Raw genomic sequence first — 22,620 nt, forward strand, 5'->3', positions numbered from 1 at the left:
TTGGAAATAAAAGTATGTACATTCTTCTTGTTAACTTTTGGACGACACATTTTTCAATAGAAATGATTACTTGCGTACTAAACGTCACAAATAAGCTCTTATTTGGTCATTTATAATTTTGCATTGTGTATTAATAAAACCGAAAGTTTTCCCAAATAATAGATATTGGACAACCATTCGTTTGAAATGTTCAACCCCACAATTAAAGAAAGCGGAATTTGTTTCCTTATTTTCTTTTTGTCACCGTAGTATCCTTTTGAATTCTTCTGATTTCATCCATGATTTAGTCAAGAAGTGATTGCGATCACTTATTGACTGTTTAAGGAGGTGTTTTCGAGATTTCCCATTTACCCCTCCTCCCGGGGGACATGAGTGGCTGCATGAAAGCTTTACAGTGGGAGCATCACTAGGCAAGTCAAATCCTCCCATCCCATTAGGTTTGCTGCGGTGACGATAATTAATATCCGTGGCCGCGATTCCGACCTATGATACATTTTGTGCCGAGTTATTTATCACCTCTTTAAGTGGTCTTTGGAGGCGTGTTCCCGTGTAAACTCCTTCCTCTTTTGATATCGATCAAGCCCATGACTACCCTCTTACCAACTCGCCTGCCGCTCCCTTTCCCTCGCTCCCACTCCCAGAGGGGCTACCCCCTGCATCTACATTGACCGCAGGCTACAAAAGGACCATTTTCAGCTCCTCTCGTGGGAGTCGTGACCACAAAAAAGTTTCCTTCCTTCACTCAAAAAGATCCCTCTGAGAAAGAAAAGGGAAGAAGAAGTCGGCGGGAAGAGGGGGATCGAACGGGGGGCGTGGTTGTGTGCGAAGCGACCGCATGAGGCGGGGAGGGGGTGGTCAGGGAGGAGCGAGGGAGAAGGGCTAAGAGTGGGGGGGAGACGAGGTGTAGTGCGCTTGGGCGGGGGGTGGGGAGAGGGAGGGAGAAGGTGGGGAGGCGGGGGATGGCTGAGGTTGTGGTGGGTCTTTATTTCTTAGGAGTGGATTCAAGGGAGAGTCAAACTGTGGGAACACTTCAGGAAGCACAACAGAAATAAAACAGGATACTTTCAAGTCACCACCGTGCACAAAGATTAGTCTGCAGATCAAATAGATTTGAAATGTGGAACAGCAAGCATTCTTCCACTTGCGTTTGAAAGCGCTGAATCTAGTTGAACCTGAATTGTATTTTTGTGGGAGGATGAAACTCCGTTAACTCCGCATTTCATGACCATGTAACTCCACCTATTTGAGCTTAAAACCAGCTCATATTTATTACGAAGACTTCTACATTTTTGCGTTACTTTTTTTATTGTTGCTCACATTAATACTAGTCTTATATTATCGTTATTAGCTGGTTAGAATCATGATTTGAAATGCGAGATTATGATAAAAAATAATAAGGATTTTGTTATTCTTAAGGAGAAGAAAAAAACTAAAATTAGCATGTGCTTCGGGCTTCATATTTTAAACTGGAACAGCGTACACGAGATTTGAAATATATTTGGCGATGATCGAAAAAGAGGAAGCTGATTTAGTTTCAATGAAAGGAGCGATCGCATAGGGACACTAAATTGAGGATCAGAAAATTTAGAGTAGACTTGAAAATAGATCGCTGTACATTTCCGTATCTTTGAGGTTGCATGGTTAGCAGGGAAAGAAGGTATTTGTGGCGTAGGCGATAGGGAAGGCGGAGGAAATAAAGTGCATGGAGAATAAAGCAAACAAAGAAGCATTTTAGCGCTGGGGAGGACGGAAAGTCGTTGGCGAAATTCTTTGAATACTGCCACGAGAATGGAGAGGAGATATTAAGAACTGGTGTGATGTAGAAGAATGCATCAAATGTGAAAATTAAGGAGAGATGGGTGGGAGAGAACTTATCCGTATTTCGGACTGCGCACGAGGAAGTAGAAAGCGTTATCACCGGAAGAAGGAAATAGTGTTAAAGAAATACTTGTGCTAACAATTATGTCCGGTAATCTGCCATTTTAAGTTGTGTTTTGGGAATACTACCAGAAAAAAACAAAATCCATGATCCAAAATTGCCTGAAATGTCTCATATCAAGCAGCGTTTGAATCCAACGACGTTTGTCACTCGAATGTGATTTTTTTCAAAATTTTCACGAAATATTTATGCCGACAGTGCCGCACGCACTTATTTGGCAGCATCGCACGTGGCGTCAAATGTCACGAAATACATCGTCCTTCCCACGCACATCCCACCCGGATTGACGCACAATGCGTGACAAAACCCGGGGGATGGATACCTTCGCAATCGGCGTAACGCCAACATCCCAGATCGCAAACCCCCTGAGGGAATGGGATGATATGATGTTGGCCCTCCTAGGGTCGACGGGCAGAGGGTTTGTGTTCCGTTAAGGAGGAAGGGGTTGGAAGGGGGATGAAACAATGGGCGTGGGGAAAAGACCCCGCCTCCAGATATGGGTTGCGAGAGCCCTTAGGGCAAGAGGGTGAAGGAGGGAGATAAAGAGCGTCGGCTATATCGCAGGCCGAAGTCGGGAGGGAGGCGGGCAGCGGAGAGCATGCGAATCGAGGCCGGGGCGTGAGCGAAGGCGGGCGGGGGGGGGGGGGAGAGAGATGGATAAGCAGAAGAAATAGAGGAAAGGTTTTGGGCGCTGGTTTTCCCTTCCTTTTTTATTTGATAAGGGAGAATAATGGGGGGTGGGGAGTTGTGGATGGATGTCCTTAGGATCTAGGCTGCGCAGTCCAATATATAAGGCCTGCAGCTAAGGTTCCCAACTTCCTTTATACCTTCTTCAGGTTGAGGGAACGAATACGTTCCGAAGCGAAAAAAAGCTTTTTTGCTTCCTATGTCCTGACTTGTATTTCGTACTAATCGAAAAGGCGAAAGCAACTGCAAGGATTTGCGATCCATCATTGTGTAACATCATCACCTTTGTGAGATACGTGACTCTCTGGGGAAAGACTTCAAGCCATTATCATTTTTTTCATAAATTATTCCGTTATTAATCTTAAGAATGCACGTATACCATGCTCCATTTGACCAATGACTTTAAGTAATTGGCTGTCTGAAATTTCTTGAATGTTACTATATTTTCCTTCCATTAAAGAAACTCAGCAGCAATCGAGTGAAATTTAAATACATATATAAGATACCTCTAGACTAGGGATCCGGTAGTCCAGGGATAGAGCGTTGGACTACTGACCGGAGGGTCTCGGGTTCAATTCCTGGGCAAATCCCTTGGCACCCGCAGCTACACTCAAGCTAAATGATTTTTCGGGTACCAGGTCTTCCTGGGAAACCATTACCGGCACAGGGAAAGGAACTGGCTCCCCTACCCTGATGTGTGAATTTCACGCGCTTAGTACTGGGTGAACTCTACCATCACCTACCAAACCGACCTTCGGGTTAATAAATGTGTTTATGGTTTTTTATATGGTTTTATATAAAATACGTACTTACCGAGGCAATAAACCATGAATATGTAGAATAATTATGTTTTTGTTAAAAATTGATAAATGATAGAAAATATTTGTTGATCATTTGATTTGAAGTCAAAACAGAAATAGTTTCAAGTCAAATAATTGAACATGGAACGAGGGAATCATTAAGAATTTTTAATTGGATATAATGAATAAAATTTTGACTGCAACAATTTCAGAGCGTAAAAATCATTCGCCTTGACATGATTTTTACGCTCTGAAATTGTTGCATTGAAATGCACATTAGCGGATGACTCCGTTAAAAGTTACTGTTGCGGCATCTCCCGCAGTTTCTTTGGAAAATTTTGACTATTAAACAAATTCATATGACAAACGTACGGTTCCTTAGTTTTCCTCATCATTTTTTCCCAATTTCCTTTGCATTGTGGTAATGTTTAGCTGTCGCTTTATCATGATAAAATGTCATATTTCAGACAACGAAAGCAATGCCGTGGGGTTTCAGCTGTTTACTTGGTGAAAGTTTTCTTTAAGGAGAGTTGACTTCTTAAGAATTTCTCTCAGTTAATTCAAAATGTAATGCCACAGCCCCGAAGTACGGCTCTCTTGAATTAATGCTATAGAATAACTTTCCGCTGACAAACTCTTCTTCTTCTGGTTGAGTTTAATGTGAGAAAGAAGACGAAGCAAATATTCATAGGCTCCACTAAGAATCGATCAGGTAATCCGAATAGGGAAGCAGTGCAAATGAGGAAGAGAGATCGATTTCGCTTCAAAGAAGAGAACCGAAAAGATCGAGCAATATTCCATTTCATACTTCGCTACGCACGCCAGAACTCCTTCAAGTGGATAAGTGTGCGTCTTATGGTCTGTTCTTTTTCTAACGTAGGGGTAATTCAATTCCTTTTGCAGCATTACATACGTATACGGAAAGTTAAGGATTATTAGGGAATATCTTCGAAACAACATGCAAGTATTCTGAACGAATGTACTTACTTTACATCAACGAAACACTTAGATGTCATGCTTTAAAGCAATGAGACGTACTCGATACTCAAAGATCTTGTGAACTATTGGCTGCGAGTGGAATCCTCTCGGATCTTCCTCCGGGGTGAGTTTTTTTAATTTCATTCAGTACCCTGCGTGTCTCCATATCTGCGGACGTTTCAATAACCGACTCGGTCATCGTCCCTAGGGTTTCTGAATTCCGTCTCGTCAATTTTTGTCCGGCGTATATACGTTCGTCCTGGGATCAGGTGTCTCCTGATTGGCCTGTGGACGAGGACGTGAACCTGAGGACGATGACCAAGTCGGTTATCGAAGCGTTGACAGCTATGGAGACTCTAACTCAGCGGAAGACTCAAGAGAATTTCACTCAACAGATACTCTGGGAAAGGACATGACCTATTGGCTACGAGTTTGTTCGGTGTCAATCCTGTAGCCAATATTAATCTTTCGTGGAACTCTATGCTGATATTTCCGACAACTAGGTGGCCATCAACAGGAGTGAGAGGTTGACTACGGCAAAACAATAGTAACGAAGTATTGTCCGTGTCCGAGTGAGTTTTTTCAAGTGGAGGGGTACAGTGTGTTCAGCCCACTTGAATACACTCACTTGACCACGGGCAGTACTTAGTTAATGTTGTCCTCCCCGGTTCACTCTCTTTCCTGTTGATGATGACCTTGTTGACCAAAATATCGGTGTAGAGTTTCACACAAACATCAGTATTGGTTATATGATTGTTACCTAATTACCTCATTTATGAAAATACTCATTTAAACATTAGAGGAATTACTCCCAGAGTGAATCCTCTGGGTTCATAAAAATACTTGCTGCATTACGTCGAAGGAAAATTTGTACGCAATGCGTAAATTACATAGTGAGAATAGACGAGTATCTTGAACATAATCGGTAGTTCTTTTGATTGTAAACTGTGACTTTGGTCATGGTTATTTGTTTCCCTGGACCAACTCGTGATTGCAGCACACACAAAGGATAACACTGATATTTAAAATTATCTCCCCTATAGAGATGTCCCCTTATTTTATCAAGATCGATCCTCACTCTCATTCTCCGTTAACTGAGGTGTACTTGGCAATCCATTTGCCCATTGGAAATCTTTTTCCAACCGGTGAGGAAGGGCGCAAGGCGCTAAACATACGAGGTTAACCAGTAAGTTAACATATTTGACGTGATTTTCTTTCAAATTCTGCTGAAACGATATCATGAGATATTTTTAAAAATAATGCTTGGTAAAATCGACTTTTTGTATGCCTGCGTGCAATGCTATGCGATAGCAATTTGATAGACTTGGTTTTGGAATATTATTACAGTCTTTATTTGCTCCGTAATTGTCCCCATGATCATATATATATATATATATATATATATATATATATATATATATATATATATATATATATATATATATATATATATATATATATATATATACACACACAAAGGACGAACACAGGAGAGGTGGGGAAGGCGGAATCCAGCAGATCACGAGAGTAAAAATATTTCCTAGACCAGGATTTGAACTCCCGATCTTTCCACTTGCTATATATATATATATATATATATATATATATATATATATATATATATATATATATATATATATATATATATATATATATATTTGAAAATGCCCGAATAATGTACATATCTCCCTCCTCAGTCAAATCTCCTTAAAAGTAGTAGCTAAGCATTTCCTTTTGTTTGGCTGCCGGGCGTTAGCAATATGAGGGCCTTGAGTGCTCCCGCCAATGAAACCCGTCCTCTACTCTTCCCCGAAAGTTTTCACTGGCCGAACTGAAGGGCATCCTTCCCAGGCCTTTGGTTTCTCGAGGGTTATTAAAGGTTTTTCGGAAATTACGCCGGAGGTGAAATTCGCCGGCAGTTGAAGAAAATGTTGGAATCCCATAAAGGTGGTGGGAATTCTTATCTGAGATGAAATAAATTCGAGGGAAAGACGGGAAAAGGGAGTGAAGTAATTTACAGGTAGCTTGAAATGGCCGAGTATCCGATTACGTCAGTTCAATGTAAATGTATATCTACCAAAGGTTTCCCGTGAATATCTGTGCACGGTATTATTTCCCCACCCTAAACCTTCAGGGGCAAGCGATGGACGAATGAATCTTTATTTTATTTGGAAGTTGTTTTTCCAAATCCAAAGAACTGACTCTGGGAAGTAGATTACCACTAAGGCACACTCTGTCACCCAATAATAGATAATGCATAGAAAACATACGTATGTTCTCGTCTCTTGTCCGGTCCGTATGGAGGTCCAATAAATGGAAACGATGCGAATGGACGGAGCGCAGGCAACTTCTGATTCACCTCCACGCTTTGGTAAGGAGTACGCGAGGGAGGGCAAATCGTAGGCGACTGAAACATACGTGTACATTGTCATTATACGACACGTCTGTCTTGTCCGAATTCACAAACCTGTATTCAATTTAATATATTTTGATATTTTAGCACCGTGCACACCGCACCGATGGGGTGTGTGGCAGGGAGTGAATAAACACCAGACTTATTTTGCTCCGAATGTGACCCTACCGTGATCGGACAATTTTATTCTGATTCTTATCGTTCGTGGAAAAAATGACACCTTAACTCTATCTGTACTACACTTAATCTCTCTAATTGTATTAAAATGATCTCTTCTACCGTGGTGCGATGGGGGTAATTATACATTATCAACATCATAGCTTCTTCCTATTAATGCAAGAGGTTTAATCTGCAATTTAACCTTCGCTCCGTGAGTGATTCCCGGCCGGCTCTAATATTTTGGGTACGCTACTAAGTTTATCATAACGTTTTGCAAATCTAGCTCATCTCCGTTGCGCGAGATCCAATTCGGTAATTCATCCAATTTCTTGAGGATCCCATATACTGGCAGCATATTCTAAATGAGGCCTAACCAGCGAGAGATAACATTTCTCTTTGACCTTTTCATCACATTCACCAAGTACACAAATGAATCCCATTTTTTTGTTACCTTGTCCACATATTCCCCGTATGTGTTTCACCCAGGAGAGATCGTGAGTGAGGGTTACGCCTACGTATTTAATTGAGTCTACATATTCCATTTCGGTGTTCCCAATGCAGTAGGCGTTCTGGAGGAAATGTCTCTTTTTCCGAAAATTTATTACTGTACACTATTTTAAGTTTAATTCTAATCGCCAAGTGTCACACCAGCGTTGTATAGTATAAGGGTCATCTGATAAAGCTGAGAGAGATAAATTTGGAGAAATTAGTCGGGAATATGTTTAATCCAATGATTTGTGCTGCCTAGTGGTCATTTTTTACGGTTCTGTTTCGACTTCACACTCTGCCGCCCCTGATATTTAAGCCTGCCTATCCAAATCGATTATACCTTGAAACGAAGAAAGTGAGGCGGCAACGGTGTACGTGCTATGTAAACGCAGACGTACATCTGAGGCAATGCTAATTTAAGTGCGACTTCCCGAGATGATGCGATTTCTACTCAATCCAGGGCTCCGACCGCCATGCTTGATGTTAAGTCAACACTCCAGGACAGCGCTGAAATTATGTTGACGTTGGTAAGTTATTCCTCGCAAAAGTATGATATGTCACGTTGCATAAGGAAGCCCCTGGAATCTCTCCTTCGCCAAGCGTCTTTGATAAAATTTCGTCCAAACGCTCCTAAAACCTAACGTAATTTGTCTATGCCGTTTTGAAAAATATTTTGGTCATAGGACATTTGCTACTGTATCCAATTCACAGTCATTCGCTTGATTCGTTTACTTAATTGGTAAGTAAGACCATGAGGTTTCAACATTTGACATTTTGAAAAACGTAATGGAAGTCTATCATGCCGGGTACAGAGAGGTCTATATAATTATTTCACATGGCTAACACATTAATAATCGACCAAAACTTTATATTCAAATTCAACTATCTCTTGGTATTAATCTATCTCCTGGCTGATATCCTTCGAAATTTGAGCTCATTTGATTATTTTTGGCAGTAATAACATTCAGTTTTGAATACTTGCTTATTGTCGTACCTTCATTGTTTATACGAAATGCATCCCTATTTCGGTTCTGAATGTCTATCACAGTATTCGTTTGCCTTCTATATGCCCTGCTATGTGATTTAAATTCTAAGTAAATTCTGCTTTAACTAGTAGAATTAGATACGAATGTTTATGATTTGATGTTATCCAAATGTTTGCAATGACAGCATTCCCATCGGTTATTAAGATATTTCGCAATTACGGCTTCCCCACGTGCTTTGTGAGTGCTTATGAAATTCATGATAAGTACACGAATATCGTTTAATAGGATTGGCTGGGTTGTCTTTCCTTTTGAAAGTAAATTATCTTTCATTTTTTGAATGAGAGAAAGGCAAAGATTGGTCCAAGTCTACCATGCCACCTTAGTGTCTGAAAGAATGAAAAATATTATTCAGTCACGCTTGTTTCTTCGGTATATATAACAAAATTGACTAAATTCTCACAGAGATATTCCACCTGAACTTCGTAGTCAATATTGATGATTGCCTGAACTATGGAAACCCAAATTTGCTTAGAAATACTGCTGAGAAAAGAAAAAGGTGTTCGATTAAACGTAATTTTCAGTGTCCAAACTTAACTTCTAGACACGATTGCTTCAACCCTTGCTCGGCCATATCAAATGTAGTTTGATGTGCATCCGTTGGTATGGAAATGAATTTACGCCTTTTCTCCCCAATATTTATCACCAAACCTCCAAAATATCCGTCGGAAAGTTACGATTCTGATTCATATGCGGTGACCTCGATTGGGTAACCCATAGCTAACTATCATCGTGGCGGAATATAAAGGACCCATGGCCGCGGGACTGTTTCGTAGTCTTTGAAATCCTACTAATTCAACAACCTACATTCCTTTCCTATAAACGCGAAGAGGCTCACTGCTGGTGGTGTTCTGCTCGGGAGTCGAGGGCCGGTGACAAGCCACCCCTCAGAAGGATGGCGGGGTGAGCACTGCTAGTAGGGTAGGTGGGTATTATGGATGGACGGACGATGGAAAAAAGGCCATCCCGGCAGAGCGAGCAATTGGCGGGGAAGATGGATGTGCTTGGCCTTAGGTCGGAGAGAGGGAGGGCAGCGAAGGAGTCGGGCAGCCGCCCTACCAGGGAGGGATGGAGGCGGGCGGCTAACTGGCTGGCTGGTTGACTGACTGACTGGCCGCGTGCCGCACGCAGGGGCGCTGTGCTGCCAGAGGACGGGAGGGGGGACTTGTCAAAACCTCCCCGCCGCGACACGAGATGGAACCACTTTCCCGCCTACCCCATTGCCCTATTGTGGCACTGCCAAGGGTCGCCGAGGGTGTGAGGATATGACACGCTTGATAAAGGCAAGCGGCAGTTGGGCGGGGGATAAGTGGGAAGGATACCGTGTAGGAATACATGTATACTCAAGGACTAGAAGGGATGGGATTGGTTTAAAAATGTCGCGGTGGAAAGGGTGGAAAATCTGAAGGGTGCGGGAAAGAGTTGAGATCGAGGGGTTGGTTGACCGAAGCCAAAGGGGGCGAGGGGGGTTGTTGGGGATGGGGAGTGATAGAGAGGGAGAGGAGACGATGAAGGGGAGTGAGGGTAGGGATCTCTCGGAGGGCCCCTTAAAGTCGCGAGGGAGGGTGGGGCGCAGGGTGTCGAGGGGGGGGAGGAGGGAGGAGAGAGATTTTGACCTCGCCAACCGAACCGGTGCGGCTGTTGGTTGAATAAAGCGCCGCGGAGGGGAGTGGAAGAATGGAGCGGGAGGGGGCGGAGTTGGGAGGGGGAGAGGTAGGGGAGGGGAGGGCCGGCCGGAGAGCGCGAGAGACGAGTGTAGGTTCCTCTCTCCCTTCCAGTCCAACGCCGGAGGCCTTTCCGACAAGTAGTGGTGTAGGCTGCGAGGAGGAGAGTCTAGTGGAGTAGGAAGGAGCGCCCGGGTGGAGTGGTGCGTGTGTGTGCGTGGGTGGCAGGAGATCTCGTGGTAGAGGGATAAAGGGAGACGACTCGTCGGAAGAGGGAAAGGCTGTGGAGGAGAAAGAGGAAGGAGGTGCCGTCGCTAGGACCAACCGAACCCCCTTCGACTCTCACCCCCGCGGGGTCGCCTTATAAAGGGACGTCACCCCCTACGTGCGACATCCCCGTCTGTTTGATTCCGTCTATTGGTTCTCTTCACATCGGTATTTTGTCCCTTCGTCCCCGCAGCGATCTAATTTTTTTTATCAATCTCCAAATCCTGCTCACCACCCTCCCCTCCCCCAGCAATACCCCCCCGCCTCCGACCTCTGAGCGAGACCGCAACACCCCCTGTCGGCGGAGAGGTGCAGCCGGAGTTGGAACCGTGGGCGCGGAGTCGAGTAATTGAATCCGACGTGTGTCTCCGCTCGAATTTTCCGGATCTTCCGTGAGAGAAAGTAAAAACTCTCCGAGGAAGTTTGTGTCTACTGCGATCCGCTTCAGGACATCGCGTCGATTCGGGAGAGAGGCGAAATCGAAGTGCGAAAAAGTTTTGACGAAATCCAACTAGATAGTGACTGTGAGTGGTGAAAATTACACTTTTGGTAGAAGACGGGATTGTTTCTTCTTTCGATCGGTTCCGTTCGAGCCGCGTTCGCATTTTTGATACTCTCCCGTGGCACCACGGGGCAGGATCTCAAGTGTGCCCTCGTCCCGACTGATAAAAACCGACCGCGCATCGAGTGGTGCGAGGGTGCGTGTGAGTGTTGAGTCGTCAGTGTTCGGTGCGTGAGCCTCTCTCGGCACAAGAAGCGTCCGGGGAGACCCCCTTCCGCCTCCCGACACCCTCCCGACGAGTATCGGATATCCTCGCACCGCTCCTCGACAGAGCGTCCCGCCGCGTCCCATCCGACTCCCAAGGCGCAAGAGGGTAGAGGGGTCGCCGATCGTGCCCCCGAGGGATAGAGAGAAGGCGAAAGGAAAAGGTATGTCCGTCACACCCCCGTTCCGAGCGGTCCATTCAATACCCCGCCCCCTCATTCTACGTTATATCCGTTTGCATTTAATCACTTTATTTATTCATCCGCGTGTGACATCCTCCTTGCGTTCCTCAACCGCGTTTGTGTTTCTCTCTCCTTTACTCCCCGAGGTGTCGTCGCTTGAGCCTCTGCGTGGTGTGCGGCCGTGTATAAAAATGCCGCATAAAGTCGTTTCCCTTGACGGAATGGCTTTCCTTCGCGAAGGGTCGCGGGAGAGTTGGACAAAGTTGATACGTCGTATTTTATTCACGCCCAGTTTCTCGTATCATAAAATAAGTAAAAAATCATGATCTATGAGCATGCGCCATTCGGGTTTTTTTCATCGGGAATGCCATGATGAAGTCGTCCCCTTGAGTGAGTGGAGCTTGGTGGGCTGGGAGCTGAAATTTTTAATCCAACGAAACGTTCCCCTCCGACGCTGAAATCGACTCATATTTGACGAAATGCATGCCCAACTATTGCACTATTTACTTTTAAAACATGATTTTTAACACGGATTTCCCGCAACTGGGGCCCTTTTCCGTTTTGCGTGAACTCGCAACATCGGTCATCGGTCACCAATTTACAGTTCTGACTTGCATTTCATTTTAACCTTAGTTTTCTACTGTAGAGATACTTGGAAGAAACATCCGTTGGCTTCAGTTGACGTTTTTTTTACAATGTATTGCAGTTTTAAAAAGTTTATTCCTTTTGGTTATTTTTATATTAAATCAAATGTGTTGCTATGAGACGTTGAGCCTCAATCTCAATTATATTTAAATGTTCTACATATTTGAATCCAAATTCATAGTTATTTTCAAATTACGGAACGAGTAAACCGTGAGAGTACTCTCTTTACATTTCATTGTATTAGCTGTAGGCATTCTTGATCATTGTTAATGATCACCGCACTCCAAAAGATTGGCGTGTTTCCACAATATGTAAAACATATCGTTTTTCGTGATTAACATTGAGTTCTGAAGTACGCTTCTTAGTTCCAGGTTTGCCTATTTAAAAAAAAAAGGAATGGTATATTTCTAAGTTTCATTTTCTAGATTTACTTTTATTTAGCTCTTTTTTCTATCATGGAAACATGTTTTGGGGCAAATAAATTATGTTCGCTGCAGAGCCTAAAAGTTGTGCATCGATTCGCGCGAAGCGAGTGCTAAGAGAACTCGTGACCCATAAGTCACGAGTCCACGGATGCTGTAACTCGTTGACTATCGGCTTCAGCTAAAATCCTCCTCCACCCGTTCTTCGTAAATCCATTTAATGAAAGAGGACTATCGAGCGAAGTTTTCTGAATCATTATGGTGCACTAATCATTCGCTTGGCGTCCCAACAACCCTGATCGCGCAGCATAGAATTAATGAGCAAAAATATCTTCGGGAAAAAATACTTCAGTTCGCAAAGTTTCGGTTTTTGTGCGCCCACATGAACAAATCCTCTTCCAGAAGTTAGTGTGCAAGTTTTGTGTGTGTGTATATATATATATATAAGTATGGATTCATTCTCACCGCCTCGGGCGTCGTTTGCACCCCTGGATCCTATTCTGCTTCCCTCTCCGCTCATCTGCTAAAGTTTCCCGTGGCGTCGTCGTATTGTTGTTGATGCCGTGGTTCCTGAGGATATTTGGAAGGACGCAACCCTCTTGAAGGACGGCGGTGAATTGCGTAGGGTTAGGTGGTGGAAGAGGATGGAAGCAAGGGGTTGAGAGAGAAGAATGTGATGAAGTTCTTAATGAAAAAAGTCTTCTCTTCGGGTAAACGCCGCTGCCCCGCTAAGATCGAAGTTTCAAGTAACAAAGGGAATTAATAGTCCAGGGGAAAAAACTTAAGGAATACGACAGAAAATTTATAGCTAGCTTATGAAGGTAGCAATATCCTGTTTCGATGGACGCAGCTTAATCTCTTTTTTTTATAATCACAGTTCCTCGATGCTTTGTACCCATCGTTTGAAATGGTGATTAACTTTAGCGCCTGAGCGAAAGTCGTTTTTCGGAAGAAAGAACTATTGCCAAATAAAAAAAATATAAACGTTGGTTGGCTTTGGGAAACTTCCGTAATTTTGAGATAAAATAATGGCTATCCACTTAGTGTACACCGCTCTTCATTTGGGTCATCAGAGAATCAATACCGTCAAAAGTGGGTAGTGGATCCACACTACGCCATCTTTTCAGTCTAATATTTTTATGCACGTAACGATAAATTAAAAGGAAAGAGAATCAAGATTAAATTATAAATTTCCTTGGGATGTAAACAGTTGATTTTATGATTGATGGTTTTAGCTCTCTGAAAATGAGAATATCAACTGTAGAGAAGTTAAAATTTTTCTGCCGACGCAGGTAATATATAGTATATCCGGCTAAGGTTGTGAGTTGAAATTCTACGTTAATTACACATGCTGGGTTGCTCTTAAACAGATTTTCTAAGTTTATACCTAAGTCAACTCTTTAGATGAATCACGGTGAACAATGCATAGACGACTCATTTGTTCCTCCAACATTTATTTCTTATAGATAGATAGATGTCCCCTGCTTAATTTCTTCTACATTTGGCAGTCCGTATACTTTTAAAATATTTATAAATATGTAATACCTGTAATGTATCATATTTATTGTTCATCTTTACCGGTTACTTACATTTCCTAGCCGCTCCATGGAATACGCTTGAATGACTTCATACCTTAAACACCTATATCAGCACAGCACTACACACGTCGCCTAATTTATCTGATAGGAGGTCAGGAACAGAGAATAGAGTTGACCAATGGCCAGGAGAGATTGGAACCGAAGACTTTCTCTGAAGGCGTTTCTTTCCGCTGATGGAAAGCTTCTTTTCGTTTGATTAGAAGTGTTCCATTCCCGTGAATGAAGAGTTGTACATTGGGAGGCTGATGACAGTTTCTGCGAATAATCATAACTAGACTTAAGTCCTTTTACTTTATAATTAGACTCTAGGGTGACTTCTTAACACTCTACTTAACACTACACCCATATTGAATGTAAAACAATGTGAATTAAATTATTGCATACTTACGTTGTGCCCACGGTAAAGCTCCACAATCCCAGAGATTTTTTTAACGAGGGACGATCAATATATGAATTTTTTGAACTTCATACCTTTCGTTCCCATTGAATGAAATGCACTTGACTTAACCTTTTTCCAATCTTAGAAGATGTACTGAAAGCCATCCATGCATAATAAGTCCTTCAAAATCGCCTCAGCAGCCTTTAACCCTCTCTCAGTTTCTGGTGATGAAAAATGCCACAAACATGTCTACTTACATTGGGGGGTAAAATAAAAGCCACAAAGGGCTAATTCTGGACTATAGGAACGCTGAAGAACACACTTCATATTGATTTTCGAGAGATATTCGGCAAAAGCATTTGCAATGTGCGGTCGTGCATTAAGATGGTTCAGCATCCAGCCTGTTGCTTTGAAAGATGATCTTCTGCGATTGATATGGCTCTGGAGAATTTTCAGTGCGTCCCTATAGTATACTTCACTAAGATCTTTATGAGGTAATACATTATACTAACCCTGCATTCCCTGAGTATCGAAAAATGATATGACAACATTTTCTCCGCAGGACTCTTTTTTTGGATTAGCCTTTCCGGGGATTTATACACAGAGCTTTGCTGTTCACTATCCGTATCAAAGTTATGTAGCCAAGTTTCATCTACACAGTTAATTTTCGAATGAAACTTCATCTTCTTAGTAAAAATAACTGTAATTGCGAACCCGAACGTTAACTTCCTATTCTAAGGGCAGTTATAAGCAGTCCCGGAAACCACCGCGCAACTCGCCTCTTTCATAATTTTTCTCTTTCCAGTTTGGGCGGCACCCAATGAAATTTTCCATATTTATGGTGGTGCTCTCAATACTATTGGATGAAGTTCTCTTACAATGGCAGCATATGCGTTAATATTTATGTACTTTCATAAGAGCGGTAAACGGAGCCTTACTTTTGAAATTATTTCCCCTCTTTAAACAGCTTAAACCATTTTCTTGCTGTGCTATTGGGAAGCACACACTCTTCATTAGCCTCTCGTAGCATTACATTGGTCTCGACTGACGATTTTTTCAGGCGGAAGCAAGTTTGCAATGAAGCATCGTTTGTTATCTCCCGTCGTCTCCGTAGGCGAAGTGAACATGTTTCAAATTGAAACGGCTGCCGCTGACGCAGTACTGGAAACAAATCAATTAGACTAACAACCCATTAACGAGTGCATTACCCATGGATTTAACATATTTTTTAAAAGTTATATTCTTTACGCAATAAATTATACGAATGAAAATATATGATCAGACTAAGTTGAGCACAGTTCATAGTTTGAATGGTGTGCCTGTTTTGACATCCTTCGAAGCTACCAAGTAAGTTTTAATTTTTGAAGTATTTATGCTGCTGAATATTTCTAAAAGGCGCCCGTCTCTCGGAATATTTAAACAATATGGTAGTGGTGGGATTCTTCTGGCGTGTCTTTCTGTCCTCTTGCTCGTCAAAATTTGAAGAAACGAGACCTTCATTATTTTAAATGGCTCAATTTTTTACCTTTAAACTACGCGGCAATCAGTTATTAATGTATTTTACTGCATACATATACGGAAATAAAAGTGATCATGTTGACGAATAATCAAACAACCATTGATTATAATTAAAGTAGCCAGCGTAATATCATCACAACAGTAGTTTTAAGTGCCATAAATATTTATGAAGTTATTCAGAAAAGTTCACATTCCTCCCAGAAAAATAATTTCTTCAAATCCATCTCAGATAATCTTATTTACCTTCGTTTTTCGGTCCAATGGAGTGAACAATCTCAAATGTTGAAACCACATTCGCGAGTGCTGGGAAACAATTCGCTGAATGGGCACCGAATGTCCTACTTGAGCCCAAAAAGTTTCCTTATGTCATTGATAACTACAAACTATGACTATAAACTGGCATTAAAGCTTGTATTAATGTTAGTCAATTTCAAATGCAAGTAGCTTGTGCTTTACTCTAAGTTTCACTTTAAATTTTGGGATTGGGTTAAAAAATAGTGATGAGAATTTACGGTTTCAGTTCGCGACTTAAATGGAGAGGAAGGAACATGGTTCTTCAAATAGATCGATTATATTACGTTTATTAGTTATTTATAGCTCGATATTTTCATGCCCCATGAATGGAATTGAATCCATTTTATTCCATGTTTTTGCTATTTATCTCGAGGTTACACAAAATTCAATTCCGTTATGTCCATCCAATCCATTCGCCCATTTATTAGTTAAGATCAAGGCATATCTTCGAAGCAAAAGCTCAATAACGGCTGGGTAGAAAGTTCTTCGTCGCATGTAGCAGCTGAGCACCATATCGTCTCATGCCAATTTTAGGTTACATTAAGGAACGATACGATTTTATCCTTCGCATCCTGTAAGTGCTGGAAATCCATTACAAATGAATAAATGTGGCAAACATTTTATTGGAACGATGGGTTTCACCGTTATCTTCTAAATAATATGAGTATAGCTCTTATCTGATTCCCAGTGCTAGTGTAAAATGGTGCTACGCTTCCTACTAATAAAATTCAGTGGGATTGCCGATTGTTCTTTTTTAATGAGTTTTGAAGAATAAAATTTCTGGATTGATGTCATCAAAAAATGCAAAACTCTTGTTTCGCAATGAGTCCACTTTTTACTTCGTCGCTCAGGAGTTAACGCAGCGACAGGAAGCGTAACGGAACCCGAATTAATATTTTTAGATATTGAGACTTAGGTTTTGAATCCTCAAATTAAAAGTGGATCTCTCTCTCTCTCAGACGAAAAGATCAAATTGCAAAGGTTCATCCTGCTAACGGTAGCTAATAAACAAGAAAAACAATTACTTTTACCCTTGCGAGGCACTTGTAATTTAGAGAAAAGTAATTTTGATACGGCTGAGCACTGAGCTACTAGATGAGAATATAAGTCGTTTCTCAGCTTCCCCTTTCAATTTTTTTCCCTTCATTCGCCGTGAAATCGACCAGCCAGAGCCAGACAAACGACCATTTCGTCATGGGGCTAGTTGATGCAGCATAAAAATGGCCTCGCATCATGGGAGCGGGATTGTGCCGCAGGTCCCGCTACGCTCACGAAGCGTTTTCCACGCTCGGTTTTCATAACGTGAACTTCGAAATCCACTCGCGTTATGGCGGTCATTGTGTCGAAATAAAAGCCTGTGCTGTAGATGTGAGTGCGTCTCGACTACGCTCGAGAAGAGCCTCATTTAATAGAGAAAAATTCGATTCTCTCTCTTGTAGAGAAAACCACAGGAAATGTACTTTGCCTTTCCGCTTATACCAGGCAACGACTAACTACTATTTGGGAATTTTCCAATGGTTCAGATATTTACGGAGACTTTAATGGTCCTCAGCCTCGTACGAGAAATTCCACGTTTTGAGTATTTCTTCTGCAATGTTGAGTTAATTTTTAGGAAAATTTTTAAATCATTAATAAGAATCATTCCTTATTAGTGGACGGTTGCAAGGTTAGTTAAAGAGAAATATAACAACTTTAATGACTTCACTCCTCTCTTTATTTTAAACTTCATCGTCAATTCGTTTACAAAACTTTTGAATTAATTAATTAAAACTTTTTTAAATATGATGCGCAAGACATCAGAAGCCGAATCTTTCCTGTCTTTTTAAGGGCATTAACCCTCCTAGGGATGCATAACGATTGGTTCCTGTATATTCACGACGTCAGTAGTATGTAATCAGTCGTTTATAATTCTAATTGTGAGCTTTATTTACATTTAATTTGTCTGCAATTTTAATTCTGGCCTCGAATATTGGCTACCATTTTGAGTTTAATGAACTGGACATTGAAGCAAGGTGATTAGGAATTTCTACCAGATCTTTTCATAATGAAATCCTACTTTTGTATCCAATTTTAAAGCGGATATCTTAGTATAATGAAGTGCTCAGGAGTGATAACCGTCAATTACGATACTACGAGTTCAGATGATATGACGTTTGAACTGCCCTAGCTCGTTATTTAATTTTATAAAATGTTTTCTTTTTCCATATATAGTTTATAATTTTTGATTAAAAACGCACGTATTAAATCTCGCTGGTACTCATGAATTTCAAGTACCGTGACGTAAATTTAGAATGCTAGAAGCTGACAGATAAAGCTTTGTAATATTTGTTGGAGAAACTGCTGGCCGGCAGTGGCAGTCATTGTTTAAATAAAATTTGCTCAAACTTGCTTCCATCTTTACTCATGAGAAATACACGTTCTCTTTGAACAGCGGATGTCTCGTTCTCATGTGAGTAAGATGCATAACTGCATATGAATTTAGTTCATATACCAGTATTTGACATTCCCATTGATACCTATTTTATTGCGTTCCATCTCGTATGAAAAAGTGAATGCGGATTTCCGGATTTCACTCTAGCAATTAGATATTTGCTGTAAATACTGACTTATACATGCATATTTTTCTCTTTGAAATAGAGCAGCAATATACTTATATGCCTTATCAAAATTGACATTTGATTCATCAGTTTTCCCAGTGTATTGGTTTCCAAGTGTTCACTTTTTTCAATGAGAGGGGACTTCTGAAATGTTGATGGGCACTACCGTTGCGTTTAGAATAATCTTTTTGGAGAAGGTTCATAGTGTAAAATTGTTATTATTTGTGTAATTAGTACTCCTAATTGGAACGGAACACGTTTGTACGAATTCTTCATTCTTTGTTCTCCGTTTTCATGAACTAAAATGTATTCCATTATAATTAAGCTCATTAAATGAAGAACACAATTTGTTTCATTTAATGAAGATGAACTTCCACGAAGTTGAGTGAGAAACCATCGAATACATAATTAAGCTCATAATGGTAAAACATTTTGCCTTTTCTCTATCACTTTATTTGGGATTTTATGGTTTTATGAATATATCTAGTTGAAGACCCTTGGCGATGAAATACAATATATATTATATCGTATTTTTCCGATTATAAAATACTAATATTATGTAAACATTTCCCTCCATTTCGTCGACTTTCTACAGAAATGTCATGCGCGTGGATACAAGTACGTCCATATATACGCAGAACCATCAGGAGGAAGTAATCGGCGTTCCGTGATTTAATTTCTGGGAAAACAATAGAATATCAAAACAAGAGCACCCGATGTCCGGCGGAATAATGCCATCCAACCACACGTGGCTGCTGCATCGCTGAGTTTTGCTCTCATCGCGAAGGGCATGGACGGGGAATCGGAAACTGCCGAGATGGGAAAGTCAGTGATAATGGGAAAATAGTCTCATTGGATTTGAAAATTGTTTTCCCCGCACTTGCTCTATTTTTGTTAACAAGACTAATATTATGTAACACGCAATTAATTATTGCGACTTAATTCATAAATGTTTGCTTACTTTACTCGTAATTGGAATCAGTCTAATAAATATCAATATTGCAGCATATCTTCACCACAAATACAGGTTAAGTAAGGCGGAACGATTTCCTTCTGCCAGAAAGTTGCCTTCGTACTTCCTTCCTCAGTATTCCCTCAGTATTCTCTCGTTTTTTCGGAGGAAATGAATGCGTTCTTGTGCTTTCATCCTGCGTGATGTTTTATTTAATTGGTTGTTCGCGGCGTGTGTTTACAGATTCATTTTACAATGAAAAGCTTTGCTTCCCAACAATTTTACAGTATTTTACGAGATTTAGACATACTTCAATACCTTATGATGACGTTGGACTTCAAAATTCTCGTCGTGCCTACATGAATTACTGTGGTATTACAAACTTATAGGTTTTCATTATAATATTTGCGTTTACTCTCAGACAATTTACCTCATTTTGCTAAATTTGACCATCATTTTGCAATGAATCGCATTCCTATATTGATATATCGCCTTTGTTGGTTTCTTAGCAAATTAAGCATATTCCTCACATTTCCAGCAGTTAGATGAAATGGCATCGATCGTTTTTCTTCATCTTCCATGTTTTAATACACTGATTTCTTATGAAATTTCCACCTGCACATTACTTTCAATTGAACACTAGTTGGCATAGAGGTTTGGAGAAAATTAGACTGAATCAAATACTATGGATGATTTGATACTGTAATTTAACATCTTCTGGCCTCAAAGGGAACCAATGACTTTGAAGCTCATACTGCTATGATATTTAAAAAAAATGAATCGATTATTCCCGAAACAGTCGCTTCCGTCGAAATTAATTCATGAATTTAAAAACAATCCCTAATTGTAAAGTTATGATCGGAAAAATCGACAAATACATTAAAATGAACCTTAATGAAGTATGTACGGTGAATGGTCAAATCGGTGCATGTCTAAACATTTCCTCAACTCAGTATTTCATTTATAATTATAAACGTTGTTAATGGACTATTTCAATTACCCTGCACAAACAATCAACCCATGTGCGGGCGTATACGCCCACATATACTCACAGATGAAAATCACAGGCAGATGGAATGGTATAGGCGAGAAAATGGTCCGAGCATGTTCGATAGACCTCCAAATGTATATATCTCCGTTGAAATCCAGACTTATTTTTTCCATGAAGACAATACGTACTTTCCCTCTGCCCAGGACACGGAGAAAGTACAATGAATGGAAAACCAAACAAACGCGTGTTGGGAGGAGAGGGATGGGGGTGCGTTGCTGTTGACTTTGGTGTCGATCAGCCCCCGCAACCCTCCCAGTCGCTCCCCTCCCCACCAACGCCAGCGGCCCCGACTATGGAGGCGACATTGGATGCTGAGAAAACAACACCCCTGGCTGCTGGGCTTCGCGGCACCCGCGCGCGACACGAATAATCCTTCTGTGGCTGGAAGCGAGAGGACGAGTGGAGGGAGAGGGTAAGGGAGGATGTGGGGAATTATGTGATGAGAGGGAGGAGTGCGAAGAAGGAGAGTGAGTGTGGGACGTAATCGAGGGCGAGTCGGGCATGCGAGGGACCCGCCTTGCATTATCTATCCGTCGTCCCCCCCCGGTCACGTCACGACCCACGCGTCACCGCCATCCTCCCTCGTGACTGCCAAAGGGTACGAGTACCATAATATGAAGGCACGCTGGAGGAATTATACTGGCCAAGTCAAGTATGAGTGTGTGTGTGTTTCTACATTTATATGTTTATTTTTTTCAAAAAGGAACGCTCTTCAGCGACGACACAAATATATAAAAACTTTGATTGAATCATATACACACGGAAACACAGAGGAAGGGCACTCGCATATCTAGTTGAAGTTTCGGTGGCACGACCGTCATCATCAGAGTGCCATATATGCACACACACTAGCACGCTTATATGTTTACTTATTTGTTTAGTTAGTCACATGAATATAAATATAAGGAAAAGAGATTGGGACACGCATTAAGGACGAATACAGGAATGGTGGGGGTGCGGTTCCCTTCCGTAGATTTCAGTGTCATTGACGTTTCCTCGATAGCTCAAGTAGTTAAGAGCATCGGCCCGTCAAGTTGAAAGGTCCGTGGTCAAGTCCCGGTCAAGGAAACTTTTATACGCTTATGATCTGCTCGATTCCTTGCCTCCCGCACCCTTCCTGTGTTCGCCCTTGGGGTGTGTTACCATCCCTTTGCCTTTTATCTATATCCTTGTGAATTATATGTGTCCGCCATTTGAACGGTTTTCGTGGTTGAATGTGGGTGTGTAAGTATGTCTGTGCGTGTATATGTGTGTGTGTGTGTGTATATATATATATATATATATATATATATATATATATATATATATATATATATATATATATATATATATATATATATATATATATATATTCCTTGATAAAGGTGGCAACGACCACCGAAAATTCGAAAAATAGTGAGTCTCTTTTTTTGTGTTTCTGTGTTTTTGTCTGTGTCCACTAGTGCTAAGTGTTATACATTATTATTCACGTCCGTGAGACTTTCAAAAAGTGTTATATATATATACAGGTATATATATATATTATATATATGTATATATATATAAACCATAAAACCATAAACACAGTAATCAACCCGAAGGTCGGTTTAGTAGGTGATGGTAGAGATAACCCAGTACTAAGCCCTATACGGCGTGTGAATTTCACACATCAGGGCAGTTCCTTTCCCTGTGCCGGTTATGGTTTCCCAGGAAGACCTGGTACCCGAAAAGTCACTTTAGCTTGGGTGGAGCTGGAGGTGCCCAGAGTGCCTTGCCTGGGAATTGAACCCGGGACCCT

At 41.3% G+C, this 22,620-nt stretch overlaps 1 protein-coding gene across 3 annotated transcripts in view; it reads left to right on the forward strand.

Annotated features, from left to right (window-relative positions):
• Positions 1 to 22,620, forward strand: part of LOC139688049 (connectin-like) — a 956,843-nt gene that overhangs the window by 54,554 nt on the left and 879,669 nt on the right. Inside the window, exon 1 of one of the 3 annotated variants that reach the window (XM_071585464.1) lies at positions 10,306 to 11,369. The exons of the other annotated variants lie outside the window; for them this stretch is intronic. The gene's annotated coding sequence lies outside the window, so the exon portion shown is untranslated. Of the gene's footprint in view, positions 1 to 10,305; positions 11,370 to 22,620 lie in introns of those variants that run through there. 3 annotated transcript variants of the gene reach the window in all.

This window comes from Hetaerina americana, unplaced genomic scaffold, assembly GCF_022747635.1.
Source record: "Hetaerina americana unplaced genomic scaffold, ioHetAmer1.1.p SCAF_2, whole genome shotgun sequence".
Lineage (NCBI taxonomy): Eukaryota > Metazoa > Arthropoda > Insecta > Odonata > Calopterygidae > Hetaerina > Hetaerina americana.